This window comes from Mastomys coucha, unplaced genomic scaffold (assembly GCF_008632895.1).
Source record: "Mastomys coucha isolate ucsf_1 unplaced genomic scaffold, UCSF_Mcou_1 pScaffold15, whole genome shotgun sequence".
Lineage (NCBI taxonomy): Eukaryota > Metazoa > Chordata > Mammalia > Rodentia > Muridae > Mastomys > Mastomys coucha.
Genome location: NW_022196897.1, coordinates 40,221,040 through 40,248,806, shown reverse-complemented (window position 1 = coordinate 40,248,806; position 27,767 = coordinate 40,221,040). Strand labels below are relative to the sequence as shown.

At 42.3% G+C, this 27,767-nt stretch overlaps 1 protein-coding gene across 5 annotated transcripts in view; it reads right to left on the bottom strand.

Moving 5' to 3' along the window:
• The window catches only part of Fmnl2 (formin like 2), a 278,405-nt gene that overhangs the window by 236,012 nt on the left and 14,626 nt on the right, over positions 1–27,767 (bottom strand). The gene's annotated exons all lie outside the window — the stretch shown is intronic.

Genomic DNA, 27,767 nt, shown 5'->3' with positions numbered 1-27,767 from the left:
CGCCCCGCCCTCTGTGAATGAGCTCACCCTCAGCTCCCAGTCTAGACACTGCTTCTTGTGCCCCTGTGCTCTTAGCACCAAGCACACTTCCTTCCTTGCCAAGGGTCACTGTTAACTCTTTTAACAGAAGAAAGACTTGAACAGAACACGGCAGAAGTAACTCCACCCCTTTCTCTGGATCACAGTGCTCATTGATATGGTTGCCAAAGGCAGAGAAAGGCAGAGAGCACAGCCTCTGGAGTTTCCTGTTTTAAAAAAAAACAACAAACAAAAAATAAGGCCTAGAGAGGACCTGGGTTCGGTTCCCAGCACCCACATGGCAGTTCACAAAAATCTGTAAAACTCCAGTGTCAGGAGACTGACAATCTCTGTATGCTCCTGTGGTCGGTGCACACTCACTAACAATAAGAAAGAAAGAAAAGGAAGGGCCCTGAATTGAGAAGCTCCTGGTGGCTGCTGGAGGCAGAACGAGTCGCTTCTTTAGGAGTATGGCCACTAGTGTGTTACTCAGTGGATTTAATAAATAAATAATCATAAAAGGAGGACATGACATGGAGAGAAAGATGAAATGGGGTTCTAGGGGAAGGCAGGAGTAGTAGTGAAATAAGACATGATTGAGACACACTGCATGCATACATCAACTTTTTTTTTTTTTTTTTTTTTTGAGACAGGGTTTCTCTGTATAGCCCTGGCTGTCCTGGAACTCACTCTGTAGACCAGGCTGGCCTCAGAACTCAGAAATCAGCCTGCCTCTGTCTACTAAGTGCTGGGATTAAAGGCGTGGACCACCACCGCCCGGCACATGAACTTTTAAAAACTAAAAATATATATAAAAAAAGAAAACAATTGTTTTTAAACCCTGCCACAGCCAACAGCACTCAGTAGAACAGCCCAGGAAGCTCACAGGGCAGCTCTTAGTTTTCCAAAACTGGGAGATCAATCTGAAAAAAATTAGAATAGTCATCTTAAAGAGTCCAGAACAAAGGCTACCACTTGTGTGACCCCGCCCACAGAAGCATTAGGCATATTCTTCAGTTCTGACCTCTAGTGAGTTCTCTACTGTGAACGAAGCTACTAAACATAGAGTTCCCAGCAGAGAATATCCCTGGAGATGTGTATGAGCGTGCATACCACAGGCTCCTCTGCTCAGGGACGCTCTAGACACCAAGGTTAGAGAGATGCAATCCGTCCCTGTAGAGATTTTCAAGTCTCCTGTTCTCATAATCATGTCTACTTGGTAATCTGTTGTCTTAGTCAGGGTTTCTATTCCTGCATAAAACATCATGACCAAGAAGCAAGTTGGGGAGGACAGGGTTTATTCAGCTTACTTTCACATTGCTGTTTATCACTAAAGGAAGTCAGGACTAGAACTCAAGCAGGTCAGGAACCAGGAGCTGATGTAGAGGCCATGGAGGAATGTTCCTTACTGGCTTGCTCAGCCTGCTCTCTTATAGACCCCAAGACTTCCAGCCCAGGGATGGCACCACTCACAAGGGGCCCTACCCCCTTGATTATTAATTGAGAAAATGCCCCACAGCTGGAACTCATGGAGGCACTTTCCCAACTGAAGCTCCCTTCTCTGTGATAATTCCAGCCAGTGTCAAGTTGGCACACAAAATCAGCCAGTACACCTGTCTTTTGTAAACTAGAATCTAAGAAGAAACTTGGGCTCCTTCAATAAATCCCATGGCAACTACAAAAATATCCCTGAGGTGACAAGTGGATAGCAATCAATATTCTTGAACAAGACCTGATGGAATGAGAAACTTCTGATTAGGAAGGAGCCAGCCTCTGTGACATGGCAACAGGGAGAAGGGAACTGCTCCCTGAGCACCAAGAAAGGGCTGGGAGCCACAATCTACAGTTCCTCGCTTAGTCATGCTAGGATGCTGCTTTATGAGAAAATCAAACAGCTTAGAAATCTATCCTAACTGCACAGATAACAGCTGATAAAGCCAATATTGGCAGTGACTTCACTCCATCTTCTTGAACTAGTGCGGTTTCACAGGCTCTTAAATGTTGCCCCAGTCAGCAGACACCATATAACACGAGCTCCATTGGATGTATAGCAGGGAAGCAAGAATTCTCCTCAGTGTTTCAGGTGTTAATTATATGCTGAGATCAGATAGAAGTGGGTACATAATCTCTTAAGAGTCTCCAATTAAGAAACAGTCACAGAAAAAAGAAGGGGGGGAGGGAGGGAGGGGGGAAGGGAAGACAGACAGACAGAGATGGAGGAAAGGGAAAGAAAATTTAAATTAAAAATGGTTGGGCAGGGCAAGGCAGGGAAGGGGAAGGGAGGATAGCAGAGGAGGAGAGGGGAGGGACAATCACAGGCAAGGAGGCAGAGGAACTGAACTGCAAAGGGGAGAACTTAGGCAGAGCAGTAGGGCTGAGACCACAGAGGTGTACAGGGCAAGTGATCCCTTCAACTCCGCACTAAGTCCCCAGGAGGAGTGTGGCATTTGTTAAAGTTACAAAGGCCTCAGAAACTTGTAAGAAGTCACTTCATCTGTCTGGGCTAGTATGGCTACAATATTGCTGTCCTTAACAAAGGATCAGAGACAGATGAATGCCTTTGAACACTGAGTTCAGTTTTTACTAAGGATTTCAGTTGCTAGGTCACTACATGGGCAAAGCTTTCCAAGTGTTGCCTGAGGAAACCAAAAGTCTTTCACTCCAACATATTTGTACAACTTCCCACAACAAACGTTTCGGCCATCCAGTCAATATTCACTGCATGCTTTCTAGGTGTCAGACTCTGTGCAGGGGACCAGAGACAGAGATGAATTTAGTTCATGGCTGCTAAAAAGTAGATCGGGAGTTAGCCACAACAGTACAACCAGCTTGAGTAAAGATGAAAACAGAAACTCAAGCCAGGGGTGAGGGCGCACACCTCTAGCCCCCACACTCAGGAGCCTGATGCAGAAGCATTGCTGTGTGTTTGAGGTCAGTCCGGGTTATATAACAAAATCATGTTTCAAAAAAGTGAAACCAAAACAAATTAAATAGTTAATGTTACTAATTAGCATTAAGTAATTCAATAGGAATGTGCTAAAAAGGAGGCACTAGGAGCAAGTTAAACTCACAAATAGTAACTCGCATCTAGACTTTGGAGACAGTGTCTCAATATTTAGCCCAGACAGGCTCCAGCCTCCTCATCTCAAGTAATGGGATTACATACCCATCTCTCATTTTACTGGTTCTACTGTAAAATAATTTATCTTCATAAAGTCGCTGCATGTCCAGCCACACCATTCCAATTGTAGTTCTCAATGCCATAAGTATATCATGTAAGACGGATAGGGTCAGGTAACCCCGGGTCCTCCAGCAAATGCTTTACCCCACCTCCAGATCCCCCACATCCATGTGTCTCCCTCATTATCTGTTTTTAAAAGTCACTTTAAAATGATCCAGTCAGAAAGCCCAGCAATCCTGCCAAGTGTCTAAGTCTCCCGGGTCCCAGTAGGTTTTCCCCACATTCTCCTGCATGTGGTACAGTCCTGCTCTGCCCTGAAAGAGCATCCACACACCTGACACTACTGCAAAGCTTATTTCAGTTTAAAGACTAAGAAGGAATAACACAAAAACCCATAAAAATATACAGTACCTCCAAACGTATAAACAACCTAAGGGATCAAAACCTAAATAAGCAGATAACAGAGCAATTTCAATACTCTGATGAAACACTTCACTTAAAACAATGACCTACGGCTGACCTGTGTGGACAACCTGGATTTCTAAAGAGTGTTAAATGAAACAATACAGCGCACACACACACACACACACACACACACACACACACACACACAGACACACACACTCACGCTAAATCCAATCAAAAATTTTAAACAAGAAATTTGGTTCACAATGAAGCACCATTTTTTAAAGTGACTGCAAATGTGTTATGCACAATTCAGTGATGGCATGGCCAACAAGCCAGGCAGGTACTGTCAGTCACTGTGCCTCACTGGTTCCCCACGTGCCAACGCTGCTCAAACTGGTGCTGGCTTCTGATCTCAATGGCCCATGCCTTATACCAGGATACCCTGCATCTACCTTTAAAATATCCTCAGACTTTAGGCTCAGCATCAATTCTACATGAAGGATTTGAAAAGGCGCAGAAAGACAAACGGCTGTGTTTACCCCGCTTTCCCCATCAGCATTTATGTAGTATTTGTTTTGTTACTTTAAGGCCACTCTGGTCCTTCTGTGGTCATTCCTTCCAGCATCTGGACTTCTCCTAAATCACCTGCTTCAAGACACACCTTTTATCACTCCTGAAAAACCCCTCCAGAAGACTCTTGCTCATGGCCCACACTTCCTGCTAGCTTGTTAAAAGGATGCCAATAATGCTTGTTCATGCAGTAAGCATGTCTACACAGCATTTCCTTCTAAGCTTTCACTAAATCCACCAACAATGAAACCAGGCAGCAGGCCATAGATTATTGTCCCCATTTAGTACGCAAGCCTCCTGGGCAGAATCCACTGTGATCATTTCTGCATGCTCAGCAAATCACACAGACATTGCTTAACAAATAAGGAAGCCAAGAAGCGGATATGGGATGGGTTAAAGACAACCCTTATCTGACTGTTGATACAGTTCTCAGAAAAGAAATAAGAACAAAAGTAAGTTAAACATAAAACAAAACACATATTACAAATGTGCAATTGTTTATATCCAAATGGAACCAGCCAAAAGGATTCACAGGGGCTGGTGAAATGATCAGCAGGTAAATGGTGCTTCGCTGCCAAGCCTAAGGACTGAGTTATAGCCCTAGGACTCTCATGGTGGAAAGAGATTCAACTCCTGTGTGCTATCCTCTGACCTCCCCATGTTGTTTCAGTGTACACGTGTACACACACACATACACACGCTAATTTCCAAGTCTGCACTAAGATATAGATATATAGTCCTTCCAGAAGTAACACAAAGATTGTCTGAAAATAAAGTATTAATGCTGTTGTTTAATATTTCCATTTTTGAGTATATAATGTGGCTACAGGCTCTGAGAAACTAAAATGTATTTATTTTTATGAAGTATACATGTGGGTATGCACATGTCTGTGCAAGTATGCATGCCTGCGCAGGTGTGAATTCATGTGTGAGTGCGTGTAGGTCAGAAGACAATCTTGACTGTGATTCTCAGGAATGCCATTCACCTCCTATGAAACAGGGTGTCTCTCACTGACCTGGAGCTCATCAATGAGGCTAAACTAGCCAGCCAGCAAGCCTCAAGGCCCCTCCTCACTTACTAACACATGCTACTTTGGTTCTGGGAATCATAATAAACTAGACTTGAGGGTTTTTTGTTTTTTGGGGTTTTCTATTATTATTATTATATATGGGTACACTGTATCTGTCTTCAGACACTCCAGGAGAGGGCGTCATATCTCATTATGGATGGTTGTGAGCCACCGTGTGGTTGCTGGGATTTGAATTCCAGACCTATGGAAGAGCAGTCAGTGCTCTTAACTGCTGAGCAATCTCTCCAGCCCCTGGACTCGAGGTTTTAATGTGCATTTAAATAGCCATGTGTGGCTGGTAGTAAGACTGAGAATTGAAGATCAAGACTTCAAAGACAGACTGAACTACATAGCCGGATCTTCTCTTTTTAGTGCTTACCTGAGAACTTTAATTCTAAAAAGGACCTTCAGCATCTACTGAAGCCTCCCCACCCCAGGGCAAGTAAATAGCAATAGCGAGTTAGAAGTTAGGTGGCACTGCATCCAAGGCCCATTCCAAAGGATAATTTGCCTAGAAGTTCAGCACTGAACTTCGTTAAAAAGGAAATTAGTAATTGTAAATAGTCTACAATATGCCAGGCATGGTATGAGATCCTTTCTAACCTCTGACATATTTCACCCTCACAATCTCCATGACTCTGGGGCTGGGTAAAGAAGCATGCACCTCTTAGGCCAGCACTTGCAAAGGGAAAAGAAGCGAGAGCAAGATCACTCTCAGCTACACGGCCACTCAGAGGCCAGCTTCAGCTAGGCAGTAGGAAGTAACTCTACAGAGTAGAACCATCAGAATTCTAGCCCAGCTCCAGTACTTCTACACCACCTCCTTTGAGTTGACCCCCCTGTCAGGAGCTGTCACCCTCAGGCTCTGGCTGAAGTGCTTGGGCCCCCAGCCCTCCAAGCTTGCAGCTTCCAGTGATCTCTGTCTAGGACACTGGAAGTTAACTGGAGCTTAACCAGGCTCAGGCAGCCCTTCCATTCCAAGAAAGCGATGACAGCTGCCTTTCTCGGCCTTCTTACAGATGTCGCTACCTTCCGCATGCTAAATGTGCAGTACACACTGCCAGAGCCGCCTCTAAGAGGACAGCAGCCAAAAGCAGAGCTTAGCACAGCCAACAGTCGCTGAGTCATCTCTAATGTCTGGAGGTCACAGTGCCAGGGAGCACCATTCAGAGTGCTCACTGAACTTCTTCACTTCTCAGAACCTTGATTCAAGCTTCTTCCTCAACTCCTTCAGTCATCTAATCCATCTGATTCCCCAGAAGGACTGACTCCAGAGGATCACTCCTCTCTCCAAAGGGAGGATTATATTGTGCTGGGAGGTTCCCTGCACTGGATGCCTTGGCTAAACACAAAGTGGGGTGCTAAGAAAACATACATCAGCAAAAACACTATATAAGAATGCTTAGAAAGCCATGCAGTAGTAGTAGTGCATGCCTCTCGATCCAACGCTCAGTTTTTTCATCCCATTTCTCTGCTTGTTACACATACCTGACACAGTGTTTTCCAAATTCATGATCTGCAGCTGACACCAGACCATTTATCTGCAGTTGTCAAATTATTGTCGGATCAAAAGAGTGTAGAGCTGTAGATCCACATACGTGACATTCATATTCTCTTTTGTAATCAAACATTGCACAATCCTAACAGTCATGAAGTCTACACTATTCAAGCTCTACTTCAGGTCTATGAGATGGCTCAGCCTGTAACAGTATTTGCTGCAAAAGCCTTATCCCACAGATCCCTAGAACCCACATGGAAGGAAGGAGAGAACTGACTCCTAAAACATTCCTATCATCACCACATGTGTGCCATGTCACGCACACATGCACAAACACTCACAGCTTCCAAAGGCAGTAAAAATTAATTATACCTCAATAAAGTTATGGAGTCTACCCCCTAAGATAAGCATAACAGATAGATGACAGGAGCCCAGAATTTCAGCTGTTAAGAAAGCCAAATGGTGGTTTGTTTGGTTTTTTTCAAGAACTCTTCCCTAAATTCAGTTAAGTCTTCACAAATTGAATAAGGAATTGAAAACAAAAAGAAAAGCCAAGATCACTTCTAATACACAGATAAGAAAGTCAAGTCTTAGTCATACACGAGAGTCTAGATGATCTACAGAGAATAGAATATAAAAGTAAAATGTGGTAGGGGGCAGGGGTTAGACTGTCAAAACACTCAGGAATTCTTCTTGTCGGAATTAAGCTTAGCATGCATTCCCAGTTACCAAATATAAATGGATTGGTTGATATCTTAATTTAGGAATATCTGCCACATGCCAAATCCTATTCTAAGCACAACTTAATCCTTCTACATAAACTACTGTCTTTAAACAACAGCAAAATTAGGTTTACTGGGGCCTTGTCTAGATCCCTCTGACCATTGCTGTTAGGTGAGCAAGGGTTGGTAACAAAGCTAGTTAGCAGGAAATAGTACCCTCAGCTAGAATCACCTACCTTTAACATCTAATCGCATGCAGGACACAGAACTTCTGTTCTCTAACTGCAAACAGTTACAGCCTCAAAGGGCTCCACGATGAAATGGTTCTCAATAAGAAACTATTCTTGGGCACTGCAAACAAAAATGCCCATCAAGGACTAAGTTTACACAGAGACAATATAAAAAATGTGTAAAAAAAAATAGTAAGTATATCTCACACCTAGTAACTATATCTCATACTAACTATCTCTCACAGCGGTTCCTGCTTTTCTGATGTCATTGAACTGTGACTGTATGTAAACATCGTTGGTATGGCATAGCCTTATCTAAATGCTAATGTATACAATCTTACCCAGTTCTTCCCAATTCTGGCCTTCTGTCCATGCTGACACAAACTCAACTCTCCCAACGTATCCACAGAGAATCTCTTCTGGTAACCATACAAGCCATAAGGAACTACCACACTTTTCCACTGCCACAAAATAGACAACAACTTCTTTTAAGGTACAGCCTACAAAACTCTAAATATAATCTGACTAATCTGAAGACTTTCTTTTTTTTTTTTAACCACTTACAAGAACAATAGAGGGTTTTAGGAGAATTTTAGATATGGACCACCTAAACCAACAATCAAGATAACTTTAAATTGGTATAGAAAAGCAAACACATATATCATTAACATCCTCATCCCTGACATGGGTCTAGGGCTGTTTGGGTATTTTATGTTAGATCTATTTTAGGTAAAGATACTCAATATGTGAGATCAGAATTTGCATCTTCCAGGATTAATCTCCATGAATTTAGAAGTCCTTTTCTGCTTCCAAATGAGCACTGGCTTCTTCCTCAGAATTTTATCAGCCCACTAAAATAGTCTCAATGAAACGAGAAGAAGTCACTCTTCTCAGATTACTGGAGTACAGGCCTTAAGTACTGGCAATCCATTGACGGGAGAGCCCCTTGCCTCCTGCTATTAAACAGCCAATCTTCTCATTGACCAGTGGAAAGAGAAAGGTAGTTTTCATGAGTCCAAGGTCAGCCACAGGAGGTTTTACCAAGGTTAAAGTACAAGAGAAAAGTTCAAGGCCTGCATCAAAGCAGTGAGCTAAGCATAATAAATGAGACAAGTTTACCAACATGAGCCCTGCAGTAACATGAGTGAAATGTAGTTATGAGCAATGGGCTCCCAGAGAGTCCATATCAAAAGAAAAAAGAAAAATACCCACAATTTCCAATTAACCATACATAGATAGAGAATGACTATCAGCTCACAGGAGATAAAACTGATCAAAATTCCCAAGGAAATTTTCATATTCTGAGTACACTATGAATCACCAACCTGACACATGCTAAATCACACTCCTTCATGAGCTACCATGTTTGCCTCCCTGCAGAGGACACTCAGTACTCTGCTAATCACTCCTTACATCTGTATTGATTATTTTACTTCAGGACAGATGATGACTTCCTCGATGCTTCTTATCCCATTTGTGAGTGAGAAATTAATATCAGGCGAGCTAACACTAGGGGCAAAGCATTGAAGAAAAAAATTGCAGTGTCCTACTGAAAACTGACACCGCACCTTGGTCGTTTCTCACAGTCAATCATGCGGGTAACCTGCCTGTGTTACCCGCAGAGTATCATGGGGTGATAGGGCAGCACTCTCCCAGACAGCCCCAAGACAAACAAACAAACAAACAAAAATCCCACAATTTCCAATTAACCATGAAAAGATTGACGAGTAACTCATAGTGGATACAACTGATCAAACTTCCCAAAGGAATTCTCATATCCTAAGCACACATCTTGCTGCTTCTGACTGCTCACTCTAGGGAAACTTAGCAGCCACACTGTATGAACATGAAAGCAGTTTGTGGAATCCCACATGGCCCTCAGTCAACAGCCAGTGACCGAGTACCAATCATGACCAGAAGACATCTGAAAGAAATCATGCTGCTCAGCCAAGGCTTCATGACTGAGTGCAACTTCACGACAGGACCTGTGGCTAAACCACTCCATTTCATGACCCACAGGAACAGTAACTTGCTTAGAGCTCTGGGTTACACATCAATGGGTGACTGGTATACTTGGCCTGGTTGGTGCAAGCCTCAGGGAATGAGAGAAGTGTCTCCTATTTCAAAGATTTTTAACTTTGTTCTTTCTGTAGTTCAAGTGATATGAATCACTTCTTTAACTCTTTCCTTAAAGCCGTTAGCATTTAAATCAGCTATATCAACCAACAGATACTGGACATTATCTCAGAACTCCAACGGTTCAATCAGTAAGGAACATCCTGATACTAACAAGAACTTGAATCATACAAAGGCATGCAAGGGACTGAATTTCTGTGCCAGCCATTTCCTAGGTTGAAATCCTAGTCTTGCTTGGTGTGGTGGCACTGGCCAGTAGTCCCAGCACCAAGGATGAAGCAGGATAGAAAGAGAAATTTAAGGGGACATAGCAAGGGAAAGGGGTCCCTTATCCAAGAGTCTGAGTAAAGACTCAATGATATAAGAAGTCAAAAATTTTTGGTATAACAGAATATTCTGTGAAAACAGCCTGTACACAGACAATACTCATTTTTAGAGAGATGTCAAATAAGAAGGTGAATGTAGCTGTGAACAAGCCCAAGGCCAAGGTGGATGTGATCTAATTTCAACCATACTTCCCCCTCATCCTGAAACCTATAATCTTCCAACAATCTCACAAGGATCAAGAGCCATGTTTACAGTTGAAACATATGCCTTAATTCCCTTATGTCCCTCATTTGAATTCTTTGACACTTCTGACTTAGGAGTTTTGTCTCATCAATCTCAGTGCTGCTAATGCAGCTCAGAAACCACACTATGAGTTCATATACCTATTCTTTTTAATTATTTGAGAGATTTTTTAAAATTTTTAGATTTGTTTTATATGAATGGGTGTTTTGCATATGTGTATGCCTGTGTACTCTGTGCACACCTGGTGCCCTTGGAGGTCAGAGAGGGCATTGGATCCTCTGCAACCGCAATTATGGCTGGTAGTGAGCCACTCTGGGAAACATATTCAAGACTTCTACATGAGTGACCAGAGCTCTTAACCACTGAGCCATCTTCCCAGACCCCATTTTGAGAGACTTAAGAGGCTAGATCTGGTGCTGCAAGCCTGAAATCTCAGCTTCTTGGAGAACTGAGGCAGAAGGACTCCAAGTAAGACTAACCTAACTTCCTGTCTCACAAAATAAAAGAGGTGACTACACCATACTTGGGCCAGTCTTAGATGTGATTTTCTCTTAGAGAAGCCTATAAACCATAGTCTTGAGTATATTATACTCTCTTCTGAGCATCTCTCTTTCCTCTTCCTACTAGGCCCTGTGTAGAAACCTCTACTAAAGGCTTCATTTAAACGTTAAAAGTTAAAAACCAAAAACAGGAGAGCTAATGATACACAGTGCTAAGGCTCTGTCGACCATGTGTCAGACCTAGTTTCATTCTTCAATATCAAACACACACACACACAGTCCTTTCAATTACTTCAGAAGAATGTTATGATATCCTCATTGCTTTTTGTGCTGCATGGTTTTTAATGTCAGCATGACACAAGATAAAGTCATCTGAGAGGAGGTAACCTCGATTACATGGAGCTGGAGGCAAGCCTGTGGAAGATTTTCTTAATTAGTGATGCGGGAAGGCCACTGTGGATGGTGCCATCCCTGGGCTGATGGCCCTAGTTCTCTAAGACAGCAAACTGGGCAAGCCATGAGGAACAAGCCAGTGAGCAGCACTCCTCCGTGGTCTCTGCTACAGCTCCTGCCTCCAGGTTCCTACCCTGCCTGAGTTCCTGTCCTGCCTTCCTTCAGTGATGAGCTCTGATGTAAAATGTAAGTCAAATAAACTCTTTCATCCTCCCTCTGCTTGCTTCTGCTCATAATGCCTCACACAGCAACAGCAACCCTAACTAGAGAAGCTTTCAATTTGATAAAACACTTACCCAAACCAATCCAAAATGGAAGGGTTTATTTGGCTTACAGGTTTCAGTCCACCATGGATGGATACCAAGGCAGAAAGGAACTCAAGATAGGAGTTTGAAGCAGAAATCACAGAAGAATGTTGCTTAGTGGCTTGCTCCCTGCTTCTGATCACCTTGCTTCCTTATACAAACCAGGGGTGGTACCACCCACAGTGAGCTAGGCCCTCCTCCATTAATCACCAACCAAAGAGATGCCCCCCAGGCATGCTCATAGACAAATCTAATGGAGGCAATTCATCCACTGAGGTCTCCTCTTCCCATGTATGACAATCTGACAACCAAATTTGTTATGGCATGTGTCTATTGTTAGCCTCTGACCCTTCTGACTTATGAGTCTGTCTTATCGACCCTGGTCCTGTCTACCTCAGAATCAACCCTACGATTTTATATACCCACTTTTTAAAGTTCTTGATTCTTTTTCTAATTTTTAGATGTACTTTAGATGCACTTATTTTATATATACAAGTGTTTCATCTGTGTACTATGAGCATGCCTGGTGCCCCTGGAGGTCAGAGGAAGGAGTTGGATGTCACGGGACTGGAGTTACAAAGAGTCGTGAACTGCCACATGGGTTTAAAGTGTGTTCTTCAGAAGAGCAGCCAGTGCTCTTAGCAGGGGAGGCAACTCTGAAACCTCCACACGCAGCTGCTGTTGTAGTGAATCCCATGCCATCCTTCACTGCATACTGCCCTTGTATCTCTGTGTCTCCCTTAACATCCTTGTTCATTTCAATGTTGTTTGTTTCATTTTATTCTGCTTTCTGAAACTGGGTCTGCAGTGGCCTAACTGGCTTGAACTCCCCCAAGCAATTAATACGTCCAGGACCTGATCTCCCTAAGGCTTCTTCTGCCTGCCTTCCAAGGGCTGACACTACAGACAGGCGACTCCACACCCAGCCTTAGAGCCTTTTCTTAATCAACTCTAACTCTGCTTCACACTGACTCATCCTAAAATTTTCTGCCAAGTAGTCAAAATTCCAAGCTGAGCCTACCTGAGTAGAGAAGGCTCTGAAAGGAGCTCAGGATACCAGAGGCAGCAGTGGCTCTATGTCTATGTCTCTACTTTCACTCACACTGCAGTGGCTGGGAGGCTGAGGCAGAAGGGTCTTCATGTTCCAAGGCAGCCTGAGTGGTGTAGTAGAAATCCTGTGTCAAGAGGAAGGAAATCCTAGTCTGCAATGGGATGCTTTTGGGAGAGAAGGTCTTGGGACTTTCAAGATAAGTCCTGAGATTGTAGCCTTTTTGAGTGGGATCTACACCCAGCCAAAGGGATTCCAGGTGCCATCTTCCTCCAATGTGGTGACACAAGAAGTCATCAATCAGAAACCTTGAAGGTCCTCACCAGAACCTGGGTGTGGGGTGACATGGATAATGGACTTCTGACTTCCAAGATCACAACAGGGGCTGTGCTCACAAGCAGTCCTTCCTCATGAGGACCCTTCCTGGTTAACATCAGTCAAGTGTGCTTCTAACACACCCCCCCATGAGAAAAACCCGACGCAACTGTCAAATCTCAAGGTACCGCACTTAAGTGAGCAGGCATTCAACCCGCTCATTATAAACACCTTACCATCATTGAGTATTTATTATTGATTTTTGTATCCTCAGACAACAAGCTTGGAAGAGAAAATGGGGGGGGGGGCAGAGAGAAAAGATTTGGGGCAATGGCTGCTTGGAGAGGCAGCAGAAGCTAGAAGAACAATCCCAAGGCTCTTATTTCCACATCCTTGCATTCCTTCATACTAAGTCAGGCCCCAAGTGCCTGCCCTGGGAAAGAAAGAAACGCTTTCATTTTAATTACCTACATGTCCAGTCATGGAAGGCTAAATTGCATATGTTGGTGGCCTAGACAATCAGTCTGTGGTGTTTGCACAACCAGCCTCCACCTTCTTCACCAAACATCTAACCTGGCTCACACATTTTGAATACTAACAGAGATATAACCAAAAGCAATATTGTGATGTGATTCATATACATATATATATATGTATATATATATATACACACACACATATATATGTTTATGTATATATGACAACAAATGCTCATTTTGAAACAATAGAAACTGTTGAGGGTATGTGGATTAAAATTTATTTTATTGCATACCAGACATATCTGCCAATCATCCTTGTGGCTTACCAAAGTAATAATTTTGATTTAAGAAAAAGATACCCTTCAGCTTCGCTAAACTGCAACCCAGTCAGGTAATACTGACCCATCAACCCTATGTTAATGTAAAAGGAAGCAGTAAGTATATTAACCACCTCTTGTCTCCTCCATTTGTTGCAACTAGACACAGGCCACGATGACCTTGTCAAGGTCTCCACTCTTAATGTTTTCAAACTACACAAATAAACTCTTGGGGGGGCAGGGTCGGGGCTTATAAATCCCTTTAAATGATACCAGCTAAATTACCACCCCCTTTCCAAGGGAGTCTTTTATTGCAGAAAAACAAGGCTCATTTCACTGAGTGCTAACAGCCGCACCAACTGCCAATGTCCAGATTAAATCATGCCCAGGAGATGTAACTTTTAGGGCTGTTACTACACCCTTATCAAAATGAACTTTCTGCACATACAAAAGGTAGATAAAAATTTTGAGGCCTGAAATTCAGGAGAAAAAAAAAAGTTAATTCTTCCAAACCCTTTCTTTGATATACCTCCAATCAGGAGTTCCTAAAACAATCAATCGCTCTAAGGTCCCCCTGCTCAGATTGCCAACCCGGTCCTTTCTGCGGACCCCAGTCACTTGGTGTGGGACCCTTCAGGTACAACCAGAAAGAGCCATTTCTTTGGGTGTGTAAAGTTCTAGCAATGAAAATTTGACTTCTTTATTCACTGCTTAAAATAGGACCTTTCAAAAAGAAACAAAATCAGTTATATTATGAATGCCACTATGTCTTAAGACAAATAGGAAACACATACTAAGAAATTTCTTTTTTTAAATAGCAGAAATTAAGTATGCATTTTGCCCATTTCTGATTTTTCTTTTTCAGCATGGATAGCTAAATCCAGACCTTTGCACATGCCAGGCAAGCATGCTATCACTGAGATATATTCCAAGGGTGCTCTGTGTAGGCCAGTGTGGCCAAGAACTTACAAAAATCTTTTTTTTTCCCAGCAGCCTCCTAAGTCTACTAAAGACACAGGCATTTTGTTTAAAAATGACTCTTTTTAAAAGTCAACTAGGAAACAGGGAGCAGAGGGTAAAGGTTAAAAAATGTATTCTTAGGTAAACAAGATGACACATAAGGTACAGATGCTTGCTGCCAAGTCTGATGAACCAAGTTCAATCCCCAGAATGGGCAGAATAGAGTCCTCTGATCTCCACGTGTGCTCAGTAGTGCACACACCCACATGCATTTATAGGGGCTAGAGAGTGAGGGCTCAAGGGTTAAGAGCATTTACCTAGGTTCCCTACACCCACATCAGGTGGCCCACAGCTGCCTGTAATTCCAATTTCCAAAGAACCCAACACCCTCTGGTCTCCATGGGTACCTAATATACATGGTGCACATAAATTCATGCAGTCACATACATACATATAAATAAAAGTCATAACACATCTTTAAATATATATATAAAGATAACCTCATAAGAAAAGAGATTCTATTCATTTTAGTTATGAAGCTTTAAAAAGAGGAGCTAACAGACATCTATTGAGTTATCTTTCATTCTATGCCAATTTACACATGAAAGATGGCAACCAGACAGGTGTTTTCCCACCACCTCTGAAATATGAACCACTGGACTTCATTCAGCAAAGCTGTTCTGTAAGCTCACCTGACAGTACTATGGTGAAACTAATAACTCTCAGACATCAACACACATATGAATCACTTATTATGAGTTCTTGCTAATAGGCAGGTTGATTCTGTAGGTCAAGGGCATGAAAGAGAATCTACGGTTCTAACAAGTGGTGCCTATGTTCCTTATCCTGGGACCACATTTGCAAAGAAGCAGATCTCCAGACTAAGCGATGGTGAGTCTAATGGGCCAACTCCAGAGAAGAGCAATATCGGCACAGGCCTGTGCAAGCTACCATTGCCCTCGCCTGCATTGATTAGGAAACTGGTCCAAAGCAAGCAGATCTTAACAACCTCCTTCATTGATGAGCCTGAGATGCAATTACAGAGAATGCTGATAAATGACTGACACATACCAGAGAACAAAATCTCTTTGAAGCAGGCACAGTCAGCTTCCTGGAGCCCTGAGGTGTGGTTTTCACACAGGTGAGAAGCAGCAAGAAGAGGTGACCTCATACAGGAAAACAGCCTGATTTCACAAGCCCTTCCAACCTGTTTTACAAATTACCAGTGCTCACAGGGACTCATAAAGTTCTCCAAGTGAGTCCTCTGATGCAAGTTACTGCTTAAGAACCTTATCAACTAAAATGAGGAACCTTTCCAGACAGAGGCATTAAGAGCAGAGAAACTGGCCCCTCTTGTCTTAATTGGTTTCTATTACTGTGATAATACACCATGACCAAATGCAACTTGGGGAAGAAAGGGTTTGTTCTAGCTTACAGCTCAGGTCACAGGTCACAGGAAGTCAGGAGAGGAACTCAAGACAGGATTCTGGAGGCAGGAACAGAACTACAGACCATGAAGGAATGCCGTTTACTGGCTTGTTTCCCATTGTTTGCTCAGCTTGCTGACCAGATACCATTTGATATCAAAATATCAAAAGCCCCTAATAGAATCTTTGAAGGACTCTAAGACATCACAAGCCAGCTCTCCATTATCTGCACTGTTCTCAGCATCCTTGTCTAATTTCCTCCATAGATCCTCCCACTGATCTCTGAGCACACAATGGCTTTTCCAATCCAAAGTTCCAAGTCCCTCTACAACCCTCCCAAAAATATGGCCAGGTTTGTCACTGCAAAACAGCAATATCATATAACCTGGTAACAATTTCAGTCTTAGAGTTTCTGTTCCTTAAAAAACAAAAACAAAAACAAAAAAAAACACCATGACCAAAAGCAACTTGTGGAGCAAAGTGTTTCTTGCAGCTTACAGTTCCACATCACAGACCATCACTGAGAGAGTTACAGGAACTCAAAACAGGGAAGAAGGAACCTAGAGGCAGGAGCAAAAGCCAAGCAGAAGTGCTGCTTGTTGGCCTGCTCAATCTATTTCCTTATAGGACCCAGGACTACCAGTCCAGGGCTGAAACCACCCAATCCCCCACATCACTAATCAAGAAAATGCACTACAGACTTGTCTGCATGCCAATCTTATGTGGCATTTTCTCAGCTGAGGGTTTCTCTTCCCAAATGAATCTAGCTTGTGCTGAGTTGACATAAAACTGGCCAGCACACCTCTTAAATCCACATTTTTTCCACTCTAGTTCTGAGCTGTCTGCAGCAATTAATCATATGTTCAAGTAAAGAACAGGAACATAAAAACCCATAAAGCCCAAACTGAAAACACAAGGAAGAAGGTAGCCCTAAACAAGCAAAACAAAGTCATTGCTAGAGGGCTGACATGTAGCTCAGTAAAATACTTGCCCTCCCATGCATGAGGCTCTGGATTCAATTCCCAGCACCCTACAAACTAGATGTGGTAGCACACTCCTATAATCCCAGGACTCAGGAGGTAAAAGCAGAAGGATCAGAAATTCAAGGCCATCCTCAGCTACATAGTGAGTTCAAAGCCAATCCGAGACACATAAAAAGTATTGCTAGGAGACTTTAGACCAGGGCACACTTCCTGTGTCAGGATTAATATTTATCTTTGCTTAATGCAACATCAGTAGACTGTATGTCCAACAGGCACAAAGGGAGATACATTGAGTCTATTCTAATGGAGAGATCCTTCTACCTCCAAAATGGAGTTCATCTTAACCTCCATGAACTAACTGAACAATGTATTGGCTATCTTCCATGCTCCTGGGCTCCAGAGAACACAGGGCTAGTGAGAGTTAGCTTTGCCTCTGCACCACTATACAGAAGGATTCTGAACCTGTGACTCATGACCTCTGAGAACATATGAATGATTACAGAGGCTGTGTGTGTTCATGTTCACATGATTGCAGAGGTTGTGAGTATCTATGCATTTTGCCAAAGATAAATATCTACTAATTTCCACGAGGACACTTGCTCAACTATGTTCATAGAAGCTTTATTCATAACAGCCAGAAACTGGAAACAACCTAGATGTCCCTCAACCAAAGAATGGATAAAGAAAATATAATACCTTTGCACAATGAAATATTAACTCAGCTATTAAAAACAGTAACATCATGAAATTTGCAGGCAAAATCATCCTGAGTGAGGTAACCCAGACCAGAAAGACAAACGTGGTAGGTACTCACTTGTAAGTGGGTATCAACTGTAAAGTAAAAGACAATCATGCACAGACCCAGAGAGGCTAAGTAACAGGGATGGCTTACGAGAGGACACAAGCATTTCCCCAGGAAGGGGAAATACAATAGATTTTTGAAGGTGAATTGATGGGGTTGGGAACAGGAAAGATCAGGTGAGGTTGTGGGGGAGAAAATACAGGGAGAAATGGCTGGAGTTGAGGGGGGCGCATTTCAGGGCTAAGGTGGAAGCCTAGTGCAGTGGAAACTCCATGGAATCTACGGTAAATCCATATGGATTTACCATGGAAAATCCATGGTAACCTTAGCACAGACTCCTAGTAACGGCAAACACATAGCCTGAACCAGCCATCTTCTATAACCAGGCAAGGCCTTGAGTGGAGGGAGTAGAGCGCCACCCCTGCCACAAAACCTACTACCTACAGTCTGTCCTGCCTGCGGAGAGTGCTGAGAACAGAGCCTAGCAGAGTCATCCTCAAAGAGACCAGAGAAACTTCATCCAGCAACTGATGGGAGCAGATGCAGGATCCCACAGCCAAGCATTAGAGTTTGGGGATCCCTGCAGAGGAGGAGGAAGGAGGAGAAGGAAGGATCTGAGGAATCAGAAGGGTCAGGGACACCATGAGAACACAACCCCACAGAATCAACTGATGGGGACTCGTGGGAGCTCACAGAGATCAGGGAGACTGTAGAGGTCTGATGAAGATCCTCTGCATATATGTTACAGCTGAGTAGCTTGGTGTTCTGGTAGAAATCCCAACAGAGGGAATGGGGGCTGTCCTCCAACTCTTTGCCTACTTGTGGGACCCTTTTCCTCCTACTGGGTTGGTTGCCTTGTCCAGCCTTGATGTGACAGTAGGCACCTGGTCTTATTGTAGCCTGTTATGCCATGTTTGCTTGAGGTCCCTGATTCTGAGGAGAGATGAAGAGGGTTAGGTGTGAAGGAGAGGGAGGTAGAGGAGGGGAGGTGAAACTGTGGTCCAGATGTAATATATGAGAGAATGTTCTTAAATGAAAAAGAAATGATAATAAACTGATGATGAAATTTTTTTTAAAAAAATATGATTGCCTGATTCTCGTAGGAGTATCTCACCCAATGAAGAAACAATTTGAATCTAAGACACACTTCTTCCTCTGAGACACCATCTTTAAGCCAGTGAGCACCTCGTTTGTCTGGTCATTGATGACTGCCACAGATTTGATTGGGTTGTTTCTTTTTTTAAATGGAACTCATGTATCCCAGGCCTCAAACTGGATATGTAGCCAAAGATGGCCCCCATCACCACCTCCAGAGTGTAAGATTACAGGCTTCCACTGCCATGAACAGTTTGTGTGGTGCTAAGGATGGAGCCCAGAGCTTCACACACACAAGGCAAGCATTCCCCCAACAAGAGATTATTTTTTTTGTTTCTTTTCTAATTCCTTGTCAGACTCTGCTCCCAGAGTGCGCACACCATCTCTGGACTCACACTCGACAGCAATCGCTATTACCAACTCACTACACACGTGTCTTATTTCTTAATGTCTGTGTACTGCAATACTGGACCCAGTCCTGCATGGTCGGCAGTAAAACCCTCACTGGGTGAATAAATCATGTGTCATTTCTTTAACATATAGTAGGTGAACAATAGCACAAGTGAATTGAAATGTCTACAAAATATGTTTCCCTCATTTTATACCTCAATTTAATGAATCATCCACATAATAAAGATATTACTTGGGGTTTCTATGTTTGAATTGGGAAGAAATGACACAAACGGAAACAGCTGCATTAGCAGGAAGATTAGTAAGTCTTCCTCATCGTGGAAGAAAATACTAAACTCTCTGCACTAAAACAGCAAACAATCCGATAAAACACTTGCTTGAGGAACTAGAGATGGCTCAGTGGATAGAAGCACTTGCTGCTCTTCCAAAGGACCACAGTCCAGTTCCTTGTACCTATATCTAGTGGCTCACAAATACCTATAATTCCATACCCACAGGATCCAACACCCTCTCCTGAGGCTATCATTTATGCAATATACATATACGCATGTAATGAAAATAAAAATAAATCACTTTTTAAAAACTTTCATTAGTAAAGCCAACTTCACTCTGGATTCCAAACAGAAACATCATTGAGGAAACCCGTTTACTTATGATCAAAGCCATAGCCTGATCAGGGTTAGTCTCTGGTTGCACAATTTAGCATCTTGCCAGGAAAAGAACCCACAGTGTATCTAAATAGATTAATTTATTGGAAATACTAGTCATGGAATTGCTTCAGAAATTCTGCCAAATTTGCCCTTGCTTCACTAGATTGGTTTAAGATGTATTTTATAGTTTATGAATGTTTGGGTTTAAAACCCTGGCGCTCTGGCCCTAACATCAGGACAATAAGCAAGGGCGGGACTAGGAAGTGGGAGGACAAGACTCCCAACACTTCCTGTTCATTTACTGCTGCTGTCATTGTTTAATACACCCACCTGGGCTTAATAAACAAAGAAAAATGCATGTATATTACTTAGAATATAACCTACTAGGAGAGCATATGGGAGACCCTAGATGTGATGCTCAGTACTTGTCCTGACAAGTTTTTTTGTCAACTTGACACGGAGTTATCTGGGAATTGGACCTCAGTTGAGAGGATGTCTCCAGTAATTGCTGGAAAGCAAGTCTGTAGGACATTTTCTTAGATGTTAATGACTGAAGTGAGAGGGACCTGCCCACTGGGGATGGTGACAGCCCTAGGCCCATTGTCCTGGACAGTATAAGAAAGCAGGCTGAATAAGACCTGGGGAACAGGACAGTAAGCATCCCCCACCCAGCCCCCTCATGGCTTCTGCCTCAGTTCCTTCCCAGCTCCCTTCTGACTTCCTCAGATGATGATGCATGGTGACTTGCTTCTGCCTCAGTTCCTTCCCAGATCCCTTCTCTGACTTCCTCAGATGATGCATGGTGACTTGAAAGTGTAAGCTGAATCAGACCTTCTCCTTCCCAAGTTGCTTTTGGTCATGGTCTTTATCACAGCAATGGAAACCTAAGACAGTTCTGTACACACAAAATTTAATGCCTACTGGCTTGTTAACAATTCCTAAAATATTCATTTTAATATTTCACTGAAAATTATAAACATGCTCTGAATTTCCAAAGGACCCAATTCTTACCCACTACCACCTTCCCTGCAAACTCACTGCTCCATAGTTAATGCATGTAAGGGAAGAGGTGTGCCAATGCAGAAGGCCACTGGCTACTGCCTCAGAGCATCTCCTTAATGCACAAAGGCAAATACAAAGACTCCAATGCTCCCATCCCCAATTCAAACAGTAGCAAGGACAGAAGCCAAGCAAGAGGTCTCCAATCTATAATCCCAGCACTCTATAAGCTCAGGCAGGAGAATTACTATGAGTTAAAAGCAAATCTGCTGCAGAGTAAGTTCCAGGCCTGCCTGGGCCACCAAGTAAAACCTTATCTCAAAAAACAGCCAGGATATAGTAATAATTAGAGCCAAGTTCAGACTCCAGTCTAATTCTCCTAGTGCCCCCTCTGTCATTTTCAACGCCCAGCTCTGCCCCTTTAAGCTGTATTTAATATCACCCTCAGAAAAGCATCCCATGCTTGCCAAGACTGCTGTGAGCATCCTGGGAGTCCAAAAATATGGAACTAGTTAAATTTTGAATGCTCACCAGTATAACACTGCACAAACATTCAAAAACTCTATTTTTTAAAATATGTTCCCGCACATGCACATAACAAAATCATATTGGAGGAACACACCACCACATTAGCAATGCTCACCTCCACAAAGTAGAACCAGCAATGTCTGTATATGTTTCTCTTCTGCATTTCACATTCTCTCTGGTACCTTTACACTAACTCTACATCTTGTCACTAGAATAATTTCCCAGCAAAGCCCTTTGCAGGATGTATATCCCATTATCAATGCTTCAAAATGGGGTAAATGATAATCTGCTTCGCAGATGGGGAAGTGACAGTGATATTGGTTGGATCAGTGTCAGCTGAAGTCCCAGAGTGTCAATCACCCCAGCTCTCAACATTTAACAGAGCTGCAAACATCAAGCCAGAAAACGAATGTACTCAGGAGCATGGCGCTATCTCACGAAGCACCACCACTAAGACAAAAGCATCAAACGACATTCACATGTGATGCTATTTTGCTATTGAGACCAAGAAGGTCAGCTGTAATTCAAACCACATGTAACAAACCAGGATAATGACGCACAAGCTCTCGTCAATGTTTAATATGTATACATTTTTATACATCCATATGTACACATATATATTCATATATTAACATATATAAAGCAGTGCAAAAAGCCCACTAATTATCCACAAATGACTTAAACAATCCAAAAGACGGTTTTATAATTTCAATTTTTTATTCTTACTTTAGTGGAAGTACTGTGAGGAGTAAAACTTAAGATGGAAATATCAAACTAAATTTCAGACAAAATTTGTAACAAGGTTTCTATCATGCAGATCCTCAATACACTAGAGGGTTTTTGGTTTCAAATCTTCCTTTAATATCATAGTATCCCTCAGAAAAATGTCTTTCTAGGGGAGAAATGAGGCTATAAAGTTCAATTTATGAACTTGCCTGCTCTAAGTTAGGATCTTCTGAGCATCCTCTTGCATCTTAAATCCCCTCTGTTCCCTCTGCACTGAAAATGGCAACTGCTTTCGATCTCAGCACAGCCACAGGCGTGAGAACCCAGGCAGTGCTCGGAGCAGATCTAAAGGGGGAAAAGTGTCTTCACATCACACGAAGATGTGGCATCTCAACAGGTTACTTCAACCCATGTGCTACTAATTGTGGGAGTCAATTATGCGCTTTACCTTTTCATCTACAGACAGACCAGAGCCAGCTACAGCGCACCGCAGGTGAAGGCACTTGCTGCCGCCAATGCCTGATGATCTGAGTTCCATCCTCAGGACCCTCACTCAGAAAGGAGAGAAGAGACTCCTGAGAATTTGTTCTCTAACTACTACATGTGCATCATGGCAAGTGCACAACCACACACATACACACACCGACATACAAATAAATTTTTATGAAAATATAAAGTCAGAGTAACATACTTTCAAAGACTAGAATGGTGTAGGAAACACAATGCCATTCATCTAACGAACACAAGAATCGTTTTTTCTATTCCCCCTTTGGATTTCTGTATCATGTACACATTAGGCCAAAGATGGGGAATGTATTTTATTTTAGTACAGGCTGTAATCATCTACTCTCAAAATGTAGTCCTAATTCTTTCAGCATAGACATCATTATTTACTTTCAGAAGATAGCATATGATCATTTGTCAGTAATACAAAAGTGACTAATTCTCAGAAACCAGGAAGTAACTGTTCCCATTCATTCTACCATGAACATCTTGTCAATCTTACTACAAATGAGTAAGACACATCTGAATAGCAAAGATGGCACCCATGACTTCCAGGACCCCCTATCATGCCTTAGCTGCATTTGTCTGCTCCAGCAGGAAAAGAGAAGTTAATACAACAAGAGCAGTCCCTGTCAGTATCATACCTTTGGGATTAACAGCTTACAAGTGTGTTCCTGGAATGTCACCTTCCAAGCTGCATCCACTGACAATCATCCTATCTCTCACCCAGATCTTCACGTAGGCAACTGGAACAGTTAATATGCTGGAGAGGCAGAGGGATTAACCTAAACCCCACTCTACCTCATCCTAAAGGACACTGACAAAATACTACAGGCTGTCCTGAGAAATAAATGTGACAAGAGTCATGAACTCAACTCTTGAATAAGTAAAAACACACACAAGAAACCTTTCTTGCAGATACTCTGTAGGAAACTGCTAGATACCAAACATCTCCCTGACCAAATAATCAAAAGACTGGCTAGACAATCAAGACCTAGTGAAAACTGGCTTCGCACCACTACTCTTGGCTTTATTTTTTTAAAAATGTGAGGAGTGGGGGATGAAATCATCTCCATGTTTACTTCCTGCTGACTGATTCCTCAAGTTCCCTGAATTGGTTGATTACATATGTTTTTAAACTTTTTAGATTTATTCATTTAAATGTATTAGATTTATTCATTTTATTTTATGCCTGAGTATTCTGCATTTTAACTTATTGGATTGATTCCTTTTATGCATTCTGCCTACATGTATGTCTGTGTACCAGGTGCACACTTGATGCCCAAGGAGGTCAAAATAGGGCATTGGATTCCCTAGAATAAGAGCTGGCTCTGAGCCACTATGTGGGTCCTGAGAAGTGAACACAGGCCCTCTGTAAGAGCAGCAAGTGCTCTTAAAGAGGAGCCATCTCTCCAACCCCTTTTATATTTCTCAGAAGAAAAAAATATATACATATACACATACATTTAAGCCTTCAGCAGGTGTAAAATTCAGTGGTAAACTGAGCCTTGTATAACACTGGCAGCTTGAGAGCCAGCAAGTTTACGTTTCAATTCCTGAGTGCGTCACTGTAATAACAGGGTGAGTGCGGACAAGCAGCTCAGCCTCTTTGTACTTCAGCTCCCACTTCAGTAAAATACAAGCAGAATATCCACTTCCTTGTGATGTTACTGAGAAAACGCACAGATGTGCCAATCAATCCCAGCTCAAAGGTAGAATTCAAGGAACATAATTACGTTTCCTACTGACACTTCCAACCTAAATTTACCTTGCTCAAAATTAAACTTTAAAGTGGAAGGCAACTATTTTTTTTTAAACACTCAAAGTTTTATCATAGAAACCACACTGTAAGTTCATAGATAATCATTCACTGCCCAAACTATTTTAGTACCAACGAGGCATTAAAAAATATTTGTTATACTAGTATGTGACCCCAATCAGTGCAGAATTGAGAAATGTACTGCACTGGCTTTGACAACATGGGGAGAAAGCATTTCAATGACCATTACTTCAGTTGAAGATGAGACTGCCATTCCTAAATATACAACCTTTGGAAACTGACCTGTGTGCACCAGAAGAACTAGACAAGTACCTTCATTGTAACGGTACAAATAAATATGTTAATGTTCATCAACAGAGTTTTAGATTGTTCCCTCTACCTAGCTCATTTGTAGTGGTTATGTTCTACAGAGTTACCACATACACAGACTTATCTAACAGTGGACCAATGGCCCTAGGCAAACTACAGTATTGGATTCTACATACCAGGAAACTCCAGTCCTACCTTCTCTGCTGACTGACTAGTACAGAAATCAATACATAAATCTGCATTTTGTGTGTTTGTTTATAGACAACACACAGTAGTAGATTGGTGAACTCACAACCAGTACTGTAAATTAAGGTCACACACAGCAAAGATTGAAGAGCTGAGTTCTATCCCCGCAGCCTGTAAAGAAGTAGAGAACCAACTTCTGCAAGCTGCCCTGCCACCTTCACATATGCCCATCCCAAAGAGAAGTAAACATTTAAAACACAGCATAACCTGACCAAAAAGCATGAACTTGATAAAAAACAACACTTAAAGTAAAGACTACTTGTGTACAAAGTGCAAGCTATAATAAGGCAGCAGTTCAGTCACATGTCTAATCTGCTAGGCGATCAACCTCCTCACTACTGTGGAGTTCATGAATACATACATGATTTGGTGTTGCAAATGGGCAAATTCACATGGAAGGGATGGCTCAGCAGTTAAGAGCACATACTGTTCTTGCAGAGGATCCAAGTTTGATTCCCAGAACCTTGTTGGGCAGCTCACAACTGCCTACATAATTTTAGCTCCAGGAGATCCAACAACTACTTCTGAGATTCTCTTATTCACATGTAACAAAGCCTCAAAAAGACACAAATATGTACACATAACTAAAAATAAAACAAATCTCTAACAGGCAAATTAACAAGTCCAGAATCCTCAAGTGAGTCTGGACTCTAAATGATGTACAGCCTAGTCATTCCAAAAGCGTTATTCAAAAATTACTGACCTGGGGCTAGCCACGTGTATCATATAAACACATCTCAGATGGAATACGATAGCATATCTATAAATCCAGAAACTAAGTTATTTCTGAAATGTGTGCACAGGAATGGCATATGGCAACTCTGAATTGTTTATTCCCAATGAGAAGGAGAGGCGGCCTGGGAGGGTGAGTGTGCCTGTATCATTTCACTTTTTTTAGTGTGTGGTATTTTACCCTGCACCTCTGTCCTGTTGTGATATACCATTCAAACTATTCCCATTAGCTAGATACAGCGGCTTATGCTCGTGAGTTACCACTCATGGGGTCAAGGCAGAGGGTCAGAAGTTCAAAGACATCCTCAGCTACAAGGCAAGTTGACACCAGCCTGGGCTATGTGGAAAAAAAAAAACTGAAACTAAAATCTTTCTGGTGTTTTTGGACATGAAGGCAGAGCTTCAGAGCACACATGAACAGCTCTTAGATCACTGAAGAGCACTGAGGCAGATTTCTTTATAAAATAACAGTCCACATGGAACAGTGTGAGAAATGAGGATTAATACGAAGATCTGTTCAAACGGGACAAAAGAACGCCTGCAAGAAAGAGATGGAAAGGTGAGAGATGGGAGGTGGGAGGGTGGAGCGTGGGGGGAGGGCAGACTTTCTTCCCTATGCTCACCCCACACATCTGCTTCTCTTTGAGACCGAAGGGAATTTCTTTCCAGAGCGACACAGAGCAGAGAGACCCACGAGGAATCTCAGTTGTTAGAGGAGAACCACCCAATGCTGAAAAGATGACTCCTAAGATGGAGGGCAGTGGAGGAAGGCAGGCTCTGGAGTGCTACCACTGGGGTCTTTGCTATAGTGCAGGGATATGTCCATAAGGGAGGTACTGAAGCAGAGTATTCTTAGGAGAGATCACCATTTAGCTCTGTTTCTGCTCAAGGGTGGGGGGGGGATGAATATCCCAAGTGTTTGTGATGCCACCGGTTCATTCCTAATTCTCTTTGTTCAGTCCTGGCAGCCGCCCTCCTGAGCATTAGGGTAAAGTCTAGCACCCCGCCAAAAATACCAGCATTGCGACTGATGTGTGATTCAAAAAAGCTGTCAAAATGAGCACTCCAAAAGAATGAGTCACAGACCGGGCCGGGAAGGCTAATATTTTTGTAGCATATTATAATCCTTTTCATCTGGACTGTCTTGGGGAGAGGGGGTATTACGTCCTTTCATGTAATTTTAAGCTGACTAAGTGCTTCAATAAGTGTGCAAGGGGCATGACAGAATGGGCTCATACCTTCATTACAGAAATGCAAAACTTAAAATTACACACACACATTAAACCCATGCAATTTTTCAAAATTTAAATTTAAATTAAAAAATTTTTAAAATTTTAAAACCCTCAAGGGTCTAAAAACACAGCAATTGGTATCCAGTTCTCTAAAGATGCTATCAAATAATCTTTTATCTCACTCAAACAAAACAAAACAAGACAAAACAAAACAAAACAAAAACCCTTGGGGCAGAAATGGCATTTATCAGATAAGAAAAAATGAGCATGTTCCTTGCCTAAGGGAATGAGGAGAATGCCTTCATAAATTTCTAGACTACGTTCTAGATGTTGGTGGTGCTTTCATTTGACCTCGGTCAATTGCCTTTTGTTTTTCAAGCCCAGCTCTGCCTGATTCAGCAAGATTGGTAAGTCAGATATTATTCCAAATAGACTACTACAGAACCTTCTGAGGAGCACATGACACAAAGTGACCAGGAAACTGCAACTCTAAGGTTTTTTCCTCTTTGCTTCCTAGAGCAAGTCCAGAAGACCATGTAAACACAAGTCACACGATTTGGGAA